The sequence below is a fragment of the Crotalus tigris genome, unplaced genomic scaffold, assembly GCF_016545835.1.
Source record: "Crotalus tigris isolate CLP2741 ecotype Arizona unplaced genomic scaffold, ASM1654583v1 scf7180000020968.1038771, whole genome shotgun sequence".
NCBI classification, from domain to species: domain Eukaryota; kingdom Metazoa; phylum Chordata; class Lepidosauria; order Squamata; family Viperidae; genus Crotalus; species Crotalus tigris.
The window spans coordinates 561,704-581,804 of NW_024098284.1; positions in this window are offsets into that span (position 1 = coordinate 561,704).

Genomic DNA, 20,101 nt, shown 5'->3' on the forward strand with positions numbered 1-20,101 from the left:
TTTTTAAGAAGAGACTGGACGGCCATTTGTCTGAAATGGTATAGGGTTTCCTGCCTGAGCAGGGGGTTTTACTAGATGACCTCCAAGGTCCCTTCCAACATTATTATTATTATTATTAATGGTTGCAAACTGAGGATTCCCTGAACTGCATCTCGCTGGTGCTTTCTCCAGCCAATTCCCCTCGCAGGATGTGGCCAAAAGGAGTGAGACTTAGTTTAGGGCAGGGGTCTTCAAACTATGGCCCTTTTATGACTTGTGGATTTGTGGCACACTGGCTGAGGAATTCTGGGAGTTGAAGTCCACCAGTCATGAAGGGGCCATAGTTCCCCCATGCTGGATCAGGAATTCTGGGAGTTGAAGTCCACAAGTCATGAGGGTGCCACAGTTCCCCCATGCTGGCTGACGAATTCTGGGAGTTGAAGTCTGCAAGTCATGAAGGGGCCATAGTTCCCCCATGCTGGATCAGGAATTCTGGGAGTTGAAGTCCACGAGTCATGACAGGGCCAAGTTGGAAGACCCCAGGGTTAGGGATTCTGCCTTCCAAGGACCGCTCTGGTGTGTGACGCACACCAGGACCTGTTAGTCTCCTTTGCGTAGGCACCTCCTCCTCCACCCCAGCGCAAACCCATCGGTTTTCTTCCCGTCTCGCTTTTGTTAAGGTCCAACTTTGGCAGCCAGAGGCAGTTACAGGGAACCCAAAAGAGTGGTCTGACCTATGTTTGGTTGCCAGGTGGATTTTCCTTGCTTTTCCATAGTCAGCTCATGCTCAGCATTGTTGTGAGACTCGACACAGTCCGACATTTTATTTCTGGGCTGCCTTCACAGCTTTGAGCAATCTGTGATTGCAGGAAAGGGGGTTTTCCCACACCTTCTGTCTCTCAGTTACTCTTTTGATGTTGCCATTCCTTGCGGTGGTCACAAGTGTCTCAGTTTTGAAATGTGGCACTCCAAGCCATGATTGTGGGCTTCTTGTGACCATCCCCTGGTACCCCGCCAAGGAAGGGGGGGGGGGAACGCTTCCTGATTCCAGAATCGATTTCTGCCTGGCACCATGGAGGCCTTAGCAAGCCAGGTCAGTGTTTCCTGGAGCTGGCCTGGGAACTGGGTATTGCTGGTTAAGGACGGGGGTCCCACTCAAAGACCTCCACCCTCCCTCCGGGGCCAGGTGGCGTCCCTTGTCCTTACACAGAAGAGCTTGGCTTACTCTTGGAGCTCTTTTTTCCATCTGAGGTAGAATCTCAAGGCTCTTAAACTCCTGGGAAAGGGAAGGGACGGAGAAAAAGGAAAGGGAACAGGGAAGGGAAGGGAAGGAAAGGAAAGGAAAGGAGGAAAAGAAAAAAGAAAAGGAAAGGAAAGCAGGAAAAGAAAAAAGGAAAAAGGAACAGGGAACGAAAGGAAAGGCAGAGAGAAGGGAAGGGAAGGAAGAGGGAAGGGAAAGAGGAAAAGAAAAAAGGAAAAAGGAACAGGGAAGGAAAGGAAAGGCAGAGGGAAGGGAAGGGAAGGGAAAGGAAGGAAAGGAAAGGAGGAAAAGAAAAAAGGAAAAAGGAACAGGGAACGAAAGGAAAGGAACAGGGAAGGGAAGGGAAGGAAGAGGGAAGGCAAGAGAAGGAGGAAAAGGAAAAAGGAACAGGGAAGGGAAGGGAAGGAAGAGGGAAGGGAAGGGAAAGAGGAAAAGAAAAAAGGAAAAAGGAACAGGGAAGGAAAGGCAGAGGGAAGGGAAGGGAAGGGAAAGGAAGGAAAGGAAAGGAGGAAAAGAAAAAAGGAAAAAGGAAGGAAAGGCAGAGGGAATGGAAGGAAAGGAAAGGAAAGGAAAAGGAAGGGAAGGGAATGGAAGGAAAGGAAAGTCTGTTCATATAAACGCAACATTGGAACAAACAAACATATTCTGGCTTAACTTGATAACTTGGGTCTGCTAAGCAAGGCTGGGCACCCCCAGCATAGCCCACCCCCACCCCTTCTTAGCCTAGGCCAATGTTTCTCAATCTTGGCAAGACAGGTGGACTTCATCTCCCAGAATTCCCCAACCAGCCGTGCTGTTGGGCTATTCTGGGATCCGAAGTCCACCCATCTGGAAAACCAGACCGACCACGGAAAATGAGATCCAAGTTAGCTACTCCCAGGAGCCTCTCAGGCGGAGGGATTACCTGGACAAGCATGCCGAGGAGATCTCCAGAGTGCCCCACACCAGCAAGAAGGACCGTTTGGGGCTGGACGTCCCCCGCAGTCAGCAAGAGGCAGCTTGGCCGACTGCTTCCCAACCTACGATGCTTCTGCTGTGGAGGCCTTGGAAAGAATAAAAACACACCTTGCGAGGCAGACCAAACAGCGCGAACCCTAGACCCAGGCAAGACCAGCCTCTCCATTCAAACCGGATTGGATCTGGATTGGAAGGAAAGGACAAACGTCGCCTATTGCTAAGTTTCAACGTTCTGTCCGCGGAGCATCCTCCAGACTGGGACAGCTGAAGCAAATGCACATTTGGGCAGGGAAATTCCAGCCAGGAATCCTAAGTTGGGAATTCTCCTCCCTCCCCTGACTGGATTGAACTGGAAAGTTTCCTGTAACCATCACCTCTGCCGCTGCACACCCTCGCAACGGCGCCTTGTTCGACAGACGCTATTACGAGAGTTTTGCAAGGGTTACAAGGAGCCGGGCCGTGTAACCGTCATTCGGCCTGGTTTTTGCCCATGTAACATTAATAGTCTTCCCAACACCTTCAGGTAAACATTAAGCAGGAGCGGCGTACTTTGGCCAATGATTGACTAAGGGCCATCAAGCCGGGCAAAATATTGCCTGCTGGCGTGACGGCTGAGGTGGTCAGGGTGTGTCGTTCGTTACCCCAAACCTGTCTTACGTGTCAGAAACTCTCATCAAATTTGGAGGAACATAGAATCAGCCTTAGAAATGTAGAGCCACAAAATCCAGCCCCCTCATCAAGGCAGGAGATCTTATGCAACCGTGGACAAAGGGATGTCCACTCTTTTCTTGAAAATCTCCATGGATACAGTAGATCAGGGGTCTTCAAACATGGCCCTTTTATGACTTGTGGACTTCAACTCCCAGAATTCTTGGAGTTGAAGTCCACGAGTCATAAAAGGGCCAAGTTTGAAGACCCCTTCAATAGATGGAACAACTTGCCTCCAGAAGGACCCGCAACTTCTGGAGGCAAATTGTTCCATTTATCTATCTATCTATCTATCTATCTATCTATCTATCTATCTATCTATCTATCTATCTATCTATCTAGTATCTATCATCTCTCCCTCTCTCTCTCTCTCTCTCTCATCTATCTACCATTTATTTGCCTGTCCATATCTATATATGTCTATCTATCTATCTATCTATCTATCTATCTATCTATCTATCTATCTATCTATCATCTATCTATCTATCTATCTATCTATCTATCTATCTCTTTTTCTTACTATGTATCTCTCTCTCTCTTTCTGTCATTTGTCTATCTATTGTCCTGTCTATCATATGTATCTATCTATCTCATAGAATCATAGAATCCTAGGGCTGGAAGGGACCTTGGAGGTCTTCTAGTCCAGCCCTTTGCTCAAGCAGGAGTCCTTATACCACCACCTTTATAAAGCAAAGACTCTGGGAACTATTGGGGAGGACCATCTTTACCCTCTTTCTCCCACACAAACTCTCTGAGCTGAGTTGTTCTTGCCCCTCCCTCCCTCCTGGGAATCCAGACTACAACCTACCACAGTACTCCTGATTCACACTTCTTGATGCACCTTACTTATTTTTATTTTGTACTTTGATAAAAACCTGGAATGTTTAAGCATCCAAGAAATTTTTAAAAAATCAAAGAGAGAGCGCGAAAGAGAGGGAGAGGCAGAGAAAGAGAAAGAGAGAGAGAGAAAGAGAGACAGAAAGAGAGAGAGAGAGAGAACAGAGAGACTACACACAGAAAACGACACACCCACACACAGAGACAGAGAGAGAGACACACAGGGAGAGATTTGTATCCCCTTCCAATATAAAACATTCAGATGGAAAAAAAAATATGCTCTAGTCTTATTTTATTAAAAATTTGCACCAACCAGCTCCCAGTGACGGTGTGTTTACCCCTAAAGAAACACGTATCTGGGTTTTACACATAAAAACCCACCCACCAAGAAACTTGAGATGGAAAAACAAATCCTTCTTGTGTTACTGTATATATTCCACGCTTCCCTGGCCACTGTTCTGTTTCAAAGGTAAAAATAGTTTGAAAGAGATGCAAGCTTTTCTTTGCTTCTTCTGACCTTGCAAGGCTGAGAATCACAGCGCAAAGCCCCCTTGCAACGGCCCCAAACTGCCCCAGGCCCTTCTGCAAAAAAAAAAACGAGAACAAAAAAGGCAAGTGAATTTCCACCTGGCCCCATCATGAAAATGGAAGCAAACATTCTTTGCTAGCAAATGCATAGAGAGGTGTCCCTATGCATCGTGCTGATTTCATGGCTTTGTGTATTTCCCCAACCGGATGCATCATCATCATCATCATCATCCCCCAGTGAGGCACTACCTTGATGTGGTTGTGGGGCTTGTGTACTCTGAGGAAGATGGTCCGCGCTAGATATTGGAGTTCCTGGATATCTGGTGAAATATGGGTTACAGGACTCAGGACTGTTGGCTGAACAACCAGGGCCAGCACCTGCAGAACTATTGGAAGAAAAGGTTTTTAAGACAAAGCACTACATGGCCAATACATTAAAAAAAATAGCTGGGAAAGTAGATAATAACAAGACCTGGCAATGGCTAAGAGCAGGAAAATTGAAGAAAGAGACCGAGAGACTAATTCTGGCTGCACAAGACCAAGCCTTAAGGACAAATGCATATAAAGTCAAAATTGAGAAGACAGCAACAGACAGTAAGTGCCGCCTATGCAAAGAAGCTGAAGAAACAGTGGACCACCTGTAAGCTGTTGCAAGAAGATTGCACAGACTGACTACAAGCAGCGGCATGACAAAGTAGCAACAATGGTGCATTGGAAGATCTGCAAAAAATATCATTTGCCTGTAAGCAAAAACTGGTGGGATCATAAAATAGAGAAAGTCATAGAAAATGATAAAATTAAACTGCTCTGGGACTTCAGAATTCAAACAGACAAGCACCTGCAACATAACACCCCAGACTTAACAATTGTCGATAAGAAAGACAAAAAAGTCTGGATAGTGGACGTGGCAGTGCCTGGAGACAGCAGAATAGAAGAGAAAGAACTGGAGAAGATAACAAAATACAAAGACCTACAAATAGAAATAGAAAGACTGTGGCAAAAGCAAGCAAGGGTAGTACCAATAGTCATAGGCTCCTTGGGTGCAATCCCAAAACAACTGGAGCATCACTTGAACACAATTGGCATTGACAAATTTGCTATTATTCAATTGCAAAAGGTGGCCTTATTAGGAACTGCTTCCATCCTGCGACGATATCTGTAGTACCATCAAAAATCCACATCTGCCTATCCCAGGTCCTGGGTAAGGACTCGATAGGTAGACAAAATGCCAAATCCAGTCTGAACATCTGGCTGACTGTGCGATGATCAATAATAATAATAATAGTAATAATAATAATAATAATAATAGTTGGAAGGGACCTTGGAGGTCATCCAGTTTGGACAAATAGCTGTCCAGTCTCTTCTTAAAAACTTCCAGTGTTGGAGCATCCACCACTTCTGGAGGCAAGGAGTTCCACTGGTTAATTGTTCTCACTGTCAGGAAGTTTCTCCTTAGTTCCAGGTTGCTTCTCTCCTTGATGAGTTTCCATCAAGCAGGCAAAGACAGCAAATGCTGCTGAATTATTATCTGCCTTTGGAAAAAGCCGGCTCCTCCTAAACAAATTCCAGATGGATTCTCCTGTTTTGTTTTGTTTTTCCCTTTTCCAATTATTTCTCTGCATGCTGTCTCTTCTAATGGCCATCTGGAACGTCAGTCATAGAATCATAGAATAACAGAGCTGGAAGGCACTTTGAAGATCATCTAGTCCAGCCTCCCTTGCTAAAGCAGGGGACCCTATTCGGTTCTGGACAAATGGCTGTCCAGTCTCTTCTTGAAAATTTCCAATGTTGGAGCACCCACAACTTCTGGAGGCAAGGAGTTCCACTGGTTAATTGTTCTCACTGTCAGGAAGTTCATCTTTAGTTCTAGGTTGCTTCTCTCCTTGATTAGTTTCCATCCGTTGCTTCTTGTCCTGCCTTCAGGCACCTTGGAAAATAGCTTGACTCCCTCTTCTTTGTGGCAGCCCCTGAGATACTGGAAGGCTGCTATCATGTCCCCCCTCGTCCTTCTCTTCATTAAACTAGACATACCCAATTCCAGCAACCGTTCCTTATATGTTTTAGGCTCCAGTCCCCTGATCCTCTTTGTTGCTCTTCTCTGTACTCTTTCTAGAGTCTCAACATCTTTTTAACATCGTGGTGGCCAAAACTGGATGCAGGATTCCAGACAACCAATTTGGCTAGTTCCCAAAAAGAGTTGGAGCACTTCATGAAAATCCTGAGTATCAGTGGTCTTCTGATGGCATGGGACCTCCTCTGGTCATCTACTCAGACACGAGTGGGCTTCCTCAAGCCGCTGGAAGAACTGGCTGTTGGACTAGCTGGGCCAGGGGGTCTCCCCCAGCAGAGAGAGCATGGCTGATGTTCTGATGAGACTTAGCAAGATTTCAAGATGTCATGGTTTCATTTCAACCGCCGATATTCCCGTATTTTCAGAATAGAATAGAGTTGGGAGGGACCTTGGAGATCTTCTAGTCTAACCCCCTGCTTGAGCAGAAGACCTTATACCATTTCAGACAAACAGTTGTCCAGTATCTTCTCGAAAATCTCCAGTGTTGGAGCACCCACAACTTCTGGAGGCAAGGAGTTCCACTAGTTAATTTTTCTCATTGCCTGGAAATTCCTACTTAGTTCTAGGTTGCTTCTCTTCTAGACTGCTGGAATTGGGTATGTCCAGTTTAATGAAGAGAAGGACGAGGGGGGACATGAGAGCAGCCTTCCAGTATCTCAGGGGCTGCCCCAAAGAAGAGGGAGTCAAGCTGTTCTCCAAAGCGCCTGAAGGCAGGACAAGAAGCAACGAACGGAAATTCATCCAGGAGAGAAGCAACCTGGAACTAAGGAGAAACTTCCTGACAGTGAGAACAATTAACCAGTGGAACAACCTGCCTCCAGAAGCGGTGAATGCTCCAACACTGGAAGTTTTTAAGAAGAGACTGGACAATCATTTGTCCGAAATGGTATAGGGTTTCCTGCCTGAGCAGGGGGTTGGACTAGATGACCTCCAAGGTCCATTCCAACTTTACTACTATTACTATTACTATTATTATTATTACTACTACTACTACTACTACTACTACTATTATTATTATTATTATTATTATTATTATTATTAAGGGCTACCTGTATTATCTCCCGGAGCTTGGCTGCATAAATCCTGAAGCTCACTAGATGACAGCAAGGAGATATATCAATTCTGAAGCCGTTGCTGGCAAGGGATTTTTGCAGCCTCAAGTTCCAGGTCAGAAAAGCATCCTCAGCAGAGACGGACCTGCTTTATTTATCCAATAAATGTAGACATCGCCCGTAAGTGGCTCTGGATAATTTTCAGATAAATTTACACTTTGGTCGTGTGATGTTTGAGACTCCCAAAAAACTGAAACGCAACCCAAAACCCTGACAGCTTTCCAAAATAGCTTCTCCGGAAAAGTCTCCTGCCTACTCAGAGTCTGTAGCGTCGCCTTTTCGCAGCCACTTGGAGAAGATTGATCCGTCTGTCTGCTGTCATCGCTCTTCTCACTGGGGACGTTCAGAGAGTGGGGGGTTGGGGGGGCTGCAGACTCCCAGAGCATCAGGAGCCCGAAGGGTGAGGGGAGAAAGATGGAAGAGAAGCTATGGAGCTCAGGATTGGACTGTGCGGTCCCTGTGGGGTTTGCTCTGTGTTTCTATACAATATCACCCCACTTCCTTTAGCCCTGATGACGTTCCCTAGTGGGGTCATGAAACGTTTGCAAGAAAACCAACAAGCTCAGAGAACCCCAAGGACCCCACCGTCGTTATCCTCCTCCTCTCCACAATTCCCCTCCTTTCTAGCACTGATGATGTTACCTAGTTGGGTAATGAAATGTCTGGAGGAAAACAACCCAGCTCAGAGAACCCCAAGCACCGCACAGTTCTCCTCCTTCTTCTCCTCCTCTCTGCAAACTCACCTCCCTTCTAGCACTGATGATGTTGCCTAGTTGGGTCATGAAACATCTGCAAGAAAACCATCAAGCTCAGAGAGCACCAAGGACCCCACAGTCCTCTTCTTCCTCTTCCTCCTCCTCCTCCTTCTCCTCTTCCTCTTCCTCCTCCTCCTCTCCCCTTCTAGCACTGATGATGTTACCCAGTTTGGTAATGAAACGTTTGTGAGAAAACCACCAAGGTAAGAAAGCAGCAAGGGCCCCACAATCAAAGAGACTAATGAGCTCCTGTCCAATTTAGCAATCCCCTGAGCAGGGGGTTGGACTAGATGAGCTCCAAGGTTCCTTCTAACTTTATTATTATTGTTGTTATTGTTATTGTTCTTCCTCTTCCTCCTCTTCTTCTTCTTCTTCTTCTTCTTCTTCTTCTTCTTCTTCTTCTTCTTCTTCTTCTTCTTCTTCTTCTTATTATTATTATTATTATTATTATTATTATTATTATTATTATTATAACACAATAACACAAGAACGAGGTTATAAACTGAAAGCAAAGCACCAAACCAGGATCAGATGCCAAAAAAAGGTGATGGTATTGGGAAGTTAAGTAAATTATTTGCTGAAGAGCTTAGCCACCTAGAAAATTCAAAGCCAAGCAGCCGAAAAATGGGAAAATAAAAAGTGTTGAAAAAGGGACACAATCTGTACCATAAAGCGATTGAAGAAGGCGTAAATTGGAGAGGCAACTTTTAAGACAATGTATATGACATGGAGGTGGGATCAAGAAATCTCAAGTAAATAGGCCATTTCAAAAAAAAAAAAAATCAATGTTGGGTTTTCTTTTTAAAGCTGAATTAAAGACACCAGACTAATTAAACCTCTAAACATAAGGAACAATTTTTGTAATTTTGGGGGGGAAAGTCATTTGGGATAGCCAGACAAAACTCACAGATACAGAAAGAGAAGCAGAGTTTATATACAATGCAAAATACTACACTTAAATGCAGAAAGGGTGGAAGAGCAAACTGTGAAAAGGAGAAAAAAAAATAATTGGATGGCAGCAGGAAAATGTGAGCATTGTGGATTTGATTTCATTTAAATGTTTCTTTTGAGTATTGCAAACCATTTCAATCAAATGTTGCAGCAAGACTTAAGAGATGGCTGGCTTACTGGGGTTCAATGTTTCACGAAAAAGCATAAAGAAAGGACAACGTGTGTCATTTTACAATATTCAGACTGTTGACAACAATTGCTGACAATAATCTCTACCAACACTTGATCTCAGTTTTGGAGCCAAAAAAGAATTTCAAACATTGCAGAGATTTAAAAAAAAAAAGGGGGGGGGGAGACTTTTGAGTGATAAAACAATATTTAAAAACTCCAAAAGGAGAGAAAAATACACCCTGGATTAATCACAAAAAAAGCATTTGATTGACTACCCCATAGCTGGATTAAAAGGAATATGTAATTATACTTAAAATTAAGAATTTAAAAAAAAAAAAACATCCGAAAGCAGCACAGATGTAAATGAAAGAGAACTTGGAGGAATCAGAAGAGGTTTTTTTTTTTTTTTAATGGGAAATTCTTTGTTTTTATTGCTTTTTAATATGCCCGGGATTCCACTGACAATAGTTTTGAATAAAATGTTGCCGGGCTATGAATTATTCAAGCCAGGGAGAGATGTTTCACACAGGCTTACATGGATGATTTGACACTAGAAACAAAATCGTCTAGAGGCACAAAATTGGTTTTAGATACAGTTCAAACCTTGGGGGACGACATTAAAACAGAATGGGGATCCGTGCGCAATCAAAACGGGAAAAATTGAACACTTAAAATGGAATGGAGCTGTGCAATGCGAAAACCAAAGCACTGATAAATGGAGGGGAGGCGCAAATACCTGGCATATCTTTTAAGAACCAAGAATATTTTGGAAAACTGGATGTGTAAAACAGGTTTGCAACTGAAGCTACATCTCGTCAATAAGAACAATACAACAAACACTTGAGCTGGCTCTGTAAAGCAGTCCTCAACTTATGATTGTGACATTAGAAGCTATGATAGACCTTACACCTGGGATCATATAGCAACAATAACCTTGTGAGGTGGGCTGGAAGAGAGACCCAAGGTCATTCAGCAGGCTTCCATGCCTAAGGCGGGACTAGAACTCACCATCGCCTGGTGATTGGCCCAAAGACACCCAGCCAGATTTCATGCCAAAGGCGGGACTAGAACTCACCATCTCCTGGTGATTGGCCCAAAGTCACCCAGCCAGATTTCATGCCAAAGGCGGGACTAGAACTCACCATCTCCTGGTGATTGGCCCAAAGTCACCCAGCCAGATTTCATGCCAAAGGCGGGACTAGAACTCCCCGTCTCCTGGTGATTGGCCCAAAGTCACTCAGCCAGGTTTCATGCCTAAGGCGGGACTAGAACTCCCCGTCTCCTGGTGATTGGCCCAAAGTCACCCAGCCAGGTTTCATACCTAAGGCGGGACTAGAACTCCCCGTCTCCTGGTGATTGGCCCAAAGTCACCCAGCCAGGTTTCATGCCAAAGGCGGGACTAGAACTCACCATCTCCTGGTGATTGGCCCAAAGACACCCAGCCAGATTTCATGCCAAAGGCGGGACTAGAACTCCCCGTCTCCTGCTGATTGGCCCAAAGTCACCCAGCCAGCTTTCATGCCTAAGGCGGGACTAGAACTCCCCATCTCCTGGTGATTGGCTCAAAGTCACCCAGCCAGGTTTCATGCCTAAGGCGGGACTCGAACTCACGATCATTTACAGTGTCCTGCAGTCACCTTGACCACATTTTACGACGTTTTCGCCCAAAAGCAGCATCTACTTCTCAGCAAAAGCAGCCCATGGCTAACACTTGGCTCACTTTACAACTGCTGCGTTCGCTTAACAACTCCCAGGAGACAGGTCATAAAGTCGGTCGCACGGCTGACCCGTTTTGTGACCGTCACAATGCACCGACACAGGCAGCTTCCGTAATAGTTGGAAGTTCAGGATTATCTGCTTGATAATGCTTGACTAGACCCGAGTGAAATTAACTCCTTTCGGTTGCCAGGCCAGGAAATTTACGATCGCGCTGCCGTGTGCTGCACAGATTGTTCCTCCCAGTTGTGTTTGGTGGCCAGGGAAGCAGAAGGCGGAGGATAAAATCCGAGGCCAAAATGAGTCCATAAAAGCCAGCAGAAGAAACGAGGCTGATAAATGGTGCATGGAAACGTTTGGGAGAGAATCAAAGGTGGCCGTCAAAATTGGGACAGTTACAGTCCCTAATGAAACATTGGAAGAGGCACGGGTAAATAGAGAAGCCCCGGGCTTCAGAATGACAGTCGGAAGGGACCTCGGAGGACATCTAGTCCAGCCCCCGGCTCAAGCAGGAGACTCTCGAGACCATTTCAGACAAACGGTTGTCCAGTCTCTTCTTGAAAACCTCCCGTGATGGAGCATCCCACAATTTCTGGAGGCAAGGAGTTCCACTGGTTAATTGTTCTCCCTGTCAGGATGTTTCTCCTTAGTTCCAGGTTGGATCCCCCTCTGACTTAGCCCCTAGAATTCCCCAGCCAGCATGCTTTAAGATGGCTGAATAGAGAATCCTATGGGCTAGAAGGGATCTTGGAGGTCTTCTAGTCCAACCCTTTGCTCAAGCAGGAGACTGTTGAAAGAAAAATCTTCATCAGGGTCCAGTCCAAGCTGGGAATAAATAAAATGGAGACAGCTTTAGAAAGAAGGCTGTGGTGTATTGAAGAGCAGAGCCAGACAGAAAGATGGCTCTGGGAAAACTGATCACATGTAGCTGGGAGTGATGGGTTGTTATCCCTTCTTGGGCTTTTGTTTGGAGTTGTTCCTGTGGCATGAACTTTGACCTGAGTCTGAGTGTGCCTTTCTGGTATTCTGATGGCGGTGGGTTAATCCTATTATATCCCAAAGGTCATATCCTGCTTCCCTGGGGCTGTGGCTGCTGACTGTTGGATTTTTGTTGTGAGGGATTGTTGATTCTAAGGATTTTTGTCTTTCTAATCCCAGCTTTCATGCTCCAGTCTTTCTGACAAGATGATCACTTCTGAATTTCTGCAGACCTGGTTTCTGTTTGGGGGAGAGAGACTTGGGGGGGGGGTCTGCCTTTAAGATCCTTTGGGGAAATATAATATTCTGGCTTTTAATATTCCCAAAATATTTCTTTCTCTGGATTCTTCCCACAAGACCCTACCTAGACCATGTCACACAAATGGCTGTCCAGTCTCCTTAAGAACTTGCAGTGTTGGAGCATTCACCGCTTCTGGAGGCAGGTGGTTCCACTGGTTAATTGTTCTCACTGTCAGGAAGTTTCTCCTTAGTTCCAGGTTGCTTCTCTCCTTGATGAGTTTCCATCCGTTGCTTCTTGTCCTGCCTTCAGGCGCTTTGGAGAATAGCTTGACTCCCTCTTTTTTGGGGCAGCCCCTGAGATATTGGAATATGGCTGTCATGTCTCCCCTAGTCCTTCTTTTTTCTAGACATACTCAATTTCAGCAACCATTCCTTATATGTTTTAGCCTCCAGTCCCCTGATCCTCTTTGTTGCTCTTCTCTGCACTCTTTCCAGAGTCTCAGCATCTTTTTTACATCGTGGTGACCAAAACTGGATACATGATTCCAAGTGTGGCCTTACCAAGGCCTTGTAAAGTGGTATTAACACTTTGCCTGGTCTTGATTCTTCTGTTAATGTAGGCTAAGATTGTCTTGGCTTTTTCAGCAGCTGCAGCACACTTGCTGGTTCAGTCCTTACAGTAGCTGTAAAAAGCATGATGGGCTTTGGAGTCTCAAGAGCCCTTGCTATGAGAAAGGAGTCTTAAAAATGATCTACCCTTTACCTTCTGTGGGAAGTCAGCCCCACCCCAGAGAAGGAAATATTAAAAGGGAAGAAAAATGTATTTCCTCAAAGGATCTTAAAGAGGCAGCAAAGCACGCCCAGTTTTTCTTAATAGCCCCAGGTCTCCCTCCCTCAAGCGGAAACCAGCTCTGTAGAAATGCAGATGAGACCATTCAGGACGGTTGAAGCTAGAAGATTAAGAAGACAAAGACACCTAAAATCTACATACCCCATCCAAACTCCAAAACAGAATAGGATTAACCCACAGATGCCAAAGGGCACACTCAGGTCAAAGCTCATGCCACAGGAACGACTCCAAACAAAAGGCCCCAGAGGGTATCAAAACCCACTCCCTGCATGTGCTCTCTCTCTCTTTTCTTCCAGAGCCATCTTTCTGTCTCGCTGTCCTCTTCAATAAACTGCAAACTTCTTTCTAAAGCAGTCGCCATGTTGTTTATTCCCAGCTTGGACTGGACCCTGATGAAGACTTTTCCATCAACACTTCCTTCCCTTCTCCAGGGGCTGCGACCTGAGACAGCCGTGCCCAATTTTCTGTCTCTGGAAAAGCATCCCCTTCCCCCCCCATGCCCCCCCATCCCTCTTTCTCCCCTTTGAACCTTCTCCTCGGGAACACATCAAAGCCTGCAAAACCTAGTATTTTTTGTCCTTTATTCGAGTTACTATGTCTCCGCAGGGATCTGCTTTGGCCTTTGTTGCTCTCCTTTGCTGCTGCTTTGATTCCCCCCCCCCAAATTAATCTGCATTGTATCTTGGGGGGTCTGTGGGTAGCAGAAAAGCCCCCCCAACTTATGTAAATGCACCCCCGCCCCCTTTGCTTCCATTACCTGCCCTGGGGAAAAAAACCCAACAACACAGCCCTGCTGAGCTCACCAAGGGGAAAAAACAGGTCGGCACGAAAACAGGTTGCCAGCCTTTAAAAGCGACAAAAGTTGGCAAGGAGATCCCTTTTTTTTAAAGCTCCTTGGCTGCACAAAAGTGGCCGTTGCGAGGAGGAATTACACTGATTGCTTGACCCCAAAGCCATTGTGCACTTTCTATTAAGTGCGCATTTTGGCCCCCGGGCACTTAAGGTTTTTCGCTTCCCGGAGGTTGAGCCCCTTCCCTTAAAAGAGCCTGTAAAAATTAATCTCTTTGGATGTATTTATTTATTTTATTTTTGTTTTGCAGGGGCTATTAATGGCTTATGCTTTTAGCCAGGAAGCCCGGGGAGGGGGGATTTGCTAATTGAAGGTCAGAAGCCCTCCCCACCTCTTGCTGAATGGCCTTTGGGTCCTTTGAGCAGAGGGGGGGGACCCTGGAGCCCTTTGGAGAGCTCGGGGGGGAGGGCAGATGCTTGAAACTGGGGGGGGGGAACAATAGGAAATTGATGATTGGAAGGGTTTTTGCAGTTCTGGAAAAAATGGCTTGAAACAGAAAAGTGGGAGGTTGAGGCCGTCTTGCTTTTGCAAGCAGCCGGAGCAAAGGAGGACGAAAGCCTTTAACTTTGCTTTGTTAGAAGTAAAGTCTTCGTCCTGGTTCATCCAAGCCGGGAATAAATAAGCAACATGGCGACTGCTTTGGGAAGATGGTTACAGTGTATTGAAGAAGCAGAAAGATGGTTCTTCCAAGAAAGAGCAGAGAAGAGAAGGGCAGAGCACATGGGCAAGGGGGTTTTTATACCCCCTCTAGCCTTTTGTTTGGAGTAGTTTCCTGTTCCTGTGGCATGAACCTTGAGGCTATTTCTGAGTGTTTTTCTAGGCCTTGATATCTGTGGTTTAATCCCATTGTCATATCCTGCTTCCCAGGTGATGGGGCTGACTCCTAGAGTTTGGGTGGGGTATGCAGATCTTCTCTTTTGTCTTCTTGATTGCTCTGGCTCCAACTTTCTGATGGTTCTACATCTGCATTTGTATAGGGCTGGCTCCTGCTTGGGGGCAAAGAGATTTGAGGTCAGGATGGGTTTCTGCTTTTCAAAAAAATGCTTTTAAAAATCCTTTTGGAGAAAAATATATTTTCCTGCCCTTTTAATATTTCCTCCTTAGGGCTAACTTCCCTCAGCTTCTTTCTTTGCACTTTTCGCTCTTTTCGGCCTCACGTTTATATATTTTTTTTCATCTTATAAGGAAACTTAATAAAATTTATGGGTACTTTTTTTTTTAAAAAAAAGAGAGTTCAGAGGGATAGAGAGGCTTTCTCCCCCCCCCCTTAAAAAAAGGGGGAGGGAGGCAAGGGCCTCACAAGGTGAACCCAGGGCCTCACAAAAGGAGAGTCAAGATGGAGAATCTCTCCTCTCCAGGAGAGTCAAGATGGCAGCCACAGAGCAGCAAGGGAAGCCCGTCAAAGCAGGCGCTTCTGCTTTCTTCCATTCCTTCTTTCCTTCCTTCTTTTCTTCCTTCCTTCCTACCATTTTCTGCCTCCCTCCCTCCTTCTCTCTTCCCTTCTGCCTGCCTCCCCCCCTCTCTCTATATATATATCCATCTATCCATCTCTGTCTGTCTGTATCTATCTATCTATCTATCTATCTATCTATCTATCTATCTATCTATCTATCTGTCTATCGCTTTAACTCTATATATCTCTATCTCTATATCTATCTATCTATCTATCTATCTATCTATCTATCTATCTATCTATCTATCTCCATCTGTCTATTCATCTGTCTGTCTGTCTCTGTCCATCTCTCTCTCTGTCTCACTCTCCATCCATCCATCCATCCATCCATCCATCCATCCATCCATCTACCTACCTATATCCATCTGTCCATCCATCTATCTGTCTGTCTCTGTCCATCTCTCTCTCTCTCTCTCCATCCATCCATCCATTTACCTACCTACCTACCTACCTATCTACCTACCTACCTATATCCATCTGTCTATCGATCTATCTGTCTGTCTCTGACCGTCTCTTTCTCTCTCTATCTATCGCTATCTCTGTTTTTCACAGTTACGACCTTTGCAGAATTGGTCACGTGATCAAAATTCGGCCGCTGACTCGTATTTACGATGGTCACATTGTGCCGGGGGAGGGGGGTCAGTAGATCCCCTTTTGCGACTTTCTGTCAAGCAGAGTCAACAGGGGAAGCCGGATTCGCTTAACGACGGTGTGACTAACTTAACAACAGGGGCGATTCACCTCATACCTGTGGCAAGAAAGGTCGTGAAATGGGGCGAAACTCACTGAACGACTGTCTCGCTTAGCAACAGAGACTTTGGGCTGGATTGCGGTCGTAAGTCGAGGACTTCCTGTTGCAAAGCCTGCGGGGAGGGTCTCTTGGGGCTTAATGGGAGGAAAATGTGAAAGTCTCCGCAGGGAACAGGCGCTCAGCCAGCGGAGCACATTAATTAGCACATAAATATTGAAGTGGCCTGTTTGGTGCAAGGGGACTCTAAGAAGGACACCCAAGTTTTGGGGGTTTTTTTGGGAAGGGGTTCTTTTAAGTCCTGCTTGAAAAGTACATCTTTCTTCAGTCCAAATTTTATTTCCGTTCCCCGGGAATTGGAGGCCGTCCAGAGCCAGCCTTCGTCTCCAGCAGAGCAGGAGAGCAGAAGGAGGCATTGCAACGTGGCCGATGCAGCTTTGCAGCGTGTCCGTAGGTTGTGGTCAGAATGGAAGGGGATGCACAAAAGGGCAATGGTAACAGCGTAACAAAGCTGGAAGGGACCCCAAGCAGGAGACCCTGTGCCCTTCCAGACCAATGGCTGACCCGTCTCCTCTTGAAAACCTCCGTAGTTGGGCTCCCACAACTTCTGCTGGCAAGCTGTTTTATTGATGAATTGTTCTCCCTGTGAGGAAATTTACCCTTAGTTCTAGATTGGATGTCTCTCTGAGACATTTCCACTCATGGTCCCTTCCTTCCTTCCTTCCTTCCTTCCTTCCTTCCTTCCTTCCTCCCTTCCTTCCTCCCTCCCTCCCTCCCTCCCCTGCTTCCTTCCTTCCTCCCTCCCTCCCCACTTCCCCCTTCCTTCCTTCCTTCCTCCCTCTCCCTCTCTCCTCCTTCCTTCCTTCCTTCCTCCCTCCCTCCCTCCCCTGCTTCCTTCCTTCCTCCCTCCCTCCCCACTTTCCTTCCTTCCTTCCTTCCTTCCTCCCTCTCCCTCTCTCCTCCTTCCTTCCTTCCTTCCTTCCTTCCTCCCTCTCCCAAACTTCCTTCCATCCTTCCTTCCTTCCTCCCTCCTTTCTTCCCTTCCCCCTTCTTCCTCCCTCCCTCCTCCCTCCCTCGCTTCCCCCTCCCTCCCTTCCTTCCTCCCTCCCCTGCTTCCTTCCTTCCTCCCTCCCTCCCTCCCTTCCTCCCTCCCCTTTTTCCTTTCTTCCTCCCTCTCCCTCCCTCCTCCTTCCTTCCTTCCTTCCTTCCTTCCTTCCTTCCTTCCTTCCTTCCTTCCTTCCTTCTAGAACCATAAGGCTGCAAGGGACCTCAGAGGTCTTCTAGTCCAACCCGCTGATCAAGGCAGGAGTCCTCACACCATCCCAGACCATCCCAGGTCTTCTTAAAAACCTCCAGTGTTGGAGCACCCACAACTTCTGGAGAGCAGCCATTGCACTCATTAATGATTCCCACTCTCAGGGAGTTTCTGAAACATCACACCTACACAACCACAGGAAGAGGATGCCTTCCTTCCAGAGCAGACTCTCCAAAGTCCCCCCCCCCATCCAGCTCTCCCGGCCCACCCTGACCTCAAAAATATCCCCGCCTGAGGTCCCCCTGAAGGTTAGGTCTTCAGCTCCTGTTGGGGACCCACGGCCGGTGACCAGCGAGGGTGCAGATTGCCCTACACCAGCGGTTCTCAACCTGTGGGTCGGGACCCCATTTGGGGTCGAACGACCATTTCACGGGGGTCGCCAAACAACGCAGTCCGCCATTTTTTCTCCCCTTTTCCTTAGCTGTGCTACTCCCTTTTATTCTATTGGCTTTCGAAAGCCAATAGAAGAGACTCTCTGGAATAGAGTCTAATTCTATTGGCTTTCAAAAGCCAATAGGAATTGTCCAGGCTGCCTCTGCCCTGCTGAGCCCGCCAAAAGCCCCAGTCTGCAAACGGTGCTGCAAGTTATCTGCAGCGAAGGCGAGCTATCTGGAAGCTTCCATCCCTCCCTGCTGAGCAGTAAAAGAGGGCAGGGGTGGGAGGTGGGAGGCCGGCGGGCGCAGGGAGGGTTGCTGGCACGCCTGGGGCCCGGCGGGTACCTTACCTCCCTTGGGCTGGGCCAGCTGGTGGCCCAGCCGGTGGTCGGCCTGCGCCGTCTCTGCCGCTTGCCAGCTACGCCTCGGCCGGCGCAGGGGGTGGCACCACGCATGCGCGGCGCTCCCGGGCAGAGAAAGTCCTCGACTTACAACCGGTTGGGTAGCCCTCGACTTACGACCGGTTGGGGTTCGTGGCATTAAAAAGGTTGAGAACCACTGCCCTACAGGATCTCCGGGGGGGGGGGCAGTTGGTAGTCCATGCTAGTTTCTATTTGGCCATCCCAAAAGTGCTTTTTCAGGAGGCTTTCTTGTGTTTCTTTTGAAGACATTAATTGTTAATTGTTCTAGAACAGCTGGTAAGTGAGTTTTGCCCCATTTTACGACCGTTCTTACCACAGTTGCAAAGTGGATGATCGCAGTTGCTAAGTTAGTAACACGGTTGTTAAGTCAAACCTGGTTTCCCCGTTGACTTTGCTCGTCCGAAAGTCACATGACCCCGGGATTCTGCAACCGTCATAAGTACACGCCAGTTGCCAAGTGTTTGAATTTGGATCACGTGACCCATGGGGATGCTGCAACGGCCGTAAGTGATAAAAACGGCCATAAGTCGCTTTTTTCAGTGCCAATGGAACTTTTAATGGTCACTAAGCAAACTGTTGTAAATTGAACACTAACTGTACTTAGTGTGGGGGGAAAAAAGCAGGCGTTGGACACTAGAGGGCGCCATCGCCTCTGAAAGCGTCTCATTCCCCTCCCTTTCTTTTCCAAATTCCAGAAATATGTAATATAAATTGTGCTAAAAATTGTGCTTTCTCAGGCTTGTTGCTTGTCGTTAACCTCTTTAATAAAATTATTTCCAGGATGGGGGAGAAGAGGGGGCTGGGTTAGATGACCTCCAAGATCCCTTCCAGCTCTGTTCTGTTCTATTCTATTCTATTCTATTCTATTCTATTTTCTATTCTATTTTCTATTCTATTCTATTTTCTATTCTGTTTTCTATTTTCTATTTTCTATTCTATTCTATTCTATTCTATTCTATTCTATTCTATTCTATTCTATTCTATTCTATTCTATTCTATTCCATTCCATTCTATTCTATTCTATTTTCTATTCTATTTTCTATTCTATTTCTATTTTATTTTCTATTCTATTCTATATTCTATTCTATTCTATTTTCTATTCTATATTCTATTCTATTCTATTCTATATTCTATTTTCTATTCTATTCTATTCTATTCTATTCTATTCTATTCTATTCTATTCTATTCTATTCTGTACAAATAAGCCAAATTTCTAAATAAATCTTCCAATGGGACTCCCAACAATATTGTGCTTATTCAAACATAGAATGAGAGTTGAATTATTTAGACCGTTATGCAGTTAATGCAGGCTTAATATCCTTTCTAGCCTTGTAACAATGACTTTTTTCTGCATTTCTGTTATTTTTCTGTCAGTTCCCAACCCAGAAATATATATTATAATAACAATAAATCTTATGAAACAAAATTAACATGGAAGAGTTTTTAGGATGCAGCTTATGTCTCATTTCTGAAAAAACAAACAAACCCAAAAAGACAATCAGAGCAGTCAAAAGGTCCCAGCACTGAGCTGAGAACGGGCTTCAGTGTCCTTTTTCTAAACTAGGAACTGCTTGCATTACAAAAAGAGGATGAACATTTGCACAAAGAGCATCCTTTTCCAAGAAAGCAGAAACGCTGCCTAAAAAGGGCGACGGATCACAGATCTGCCCACATTCCGAGGATATTCTGAAGACTTTATTCTCTTCTATTCATTTTCTAGACTTTTTTTTTACTGTTTTATTTATAATTGATTGGTTTTTGATTCTGATGGCTTGGCAATTGGGGTATGGAAAGCTACCCGGATTCACCGGGTAGCAGCTATAGA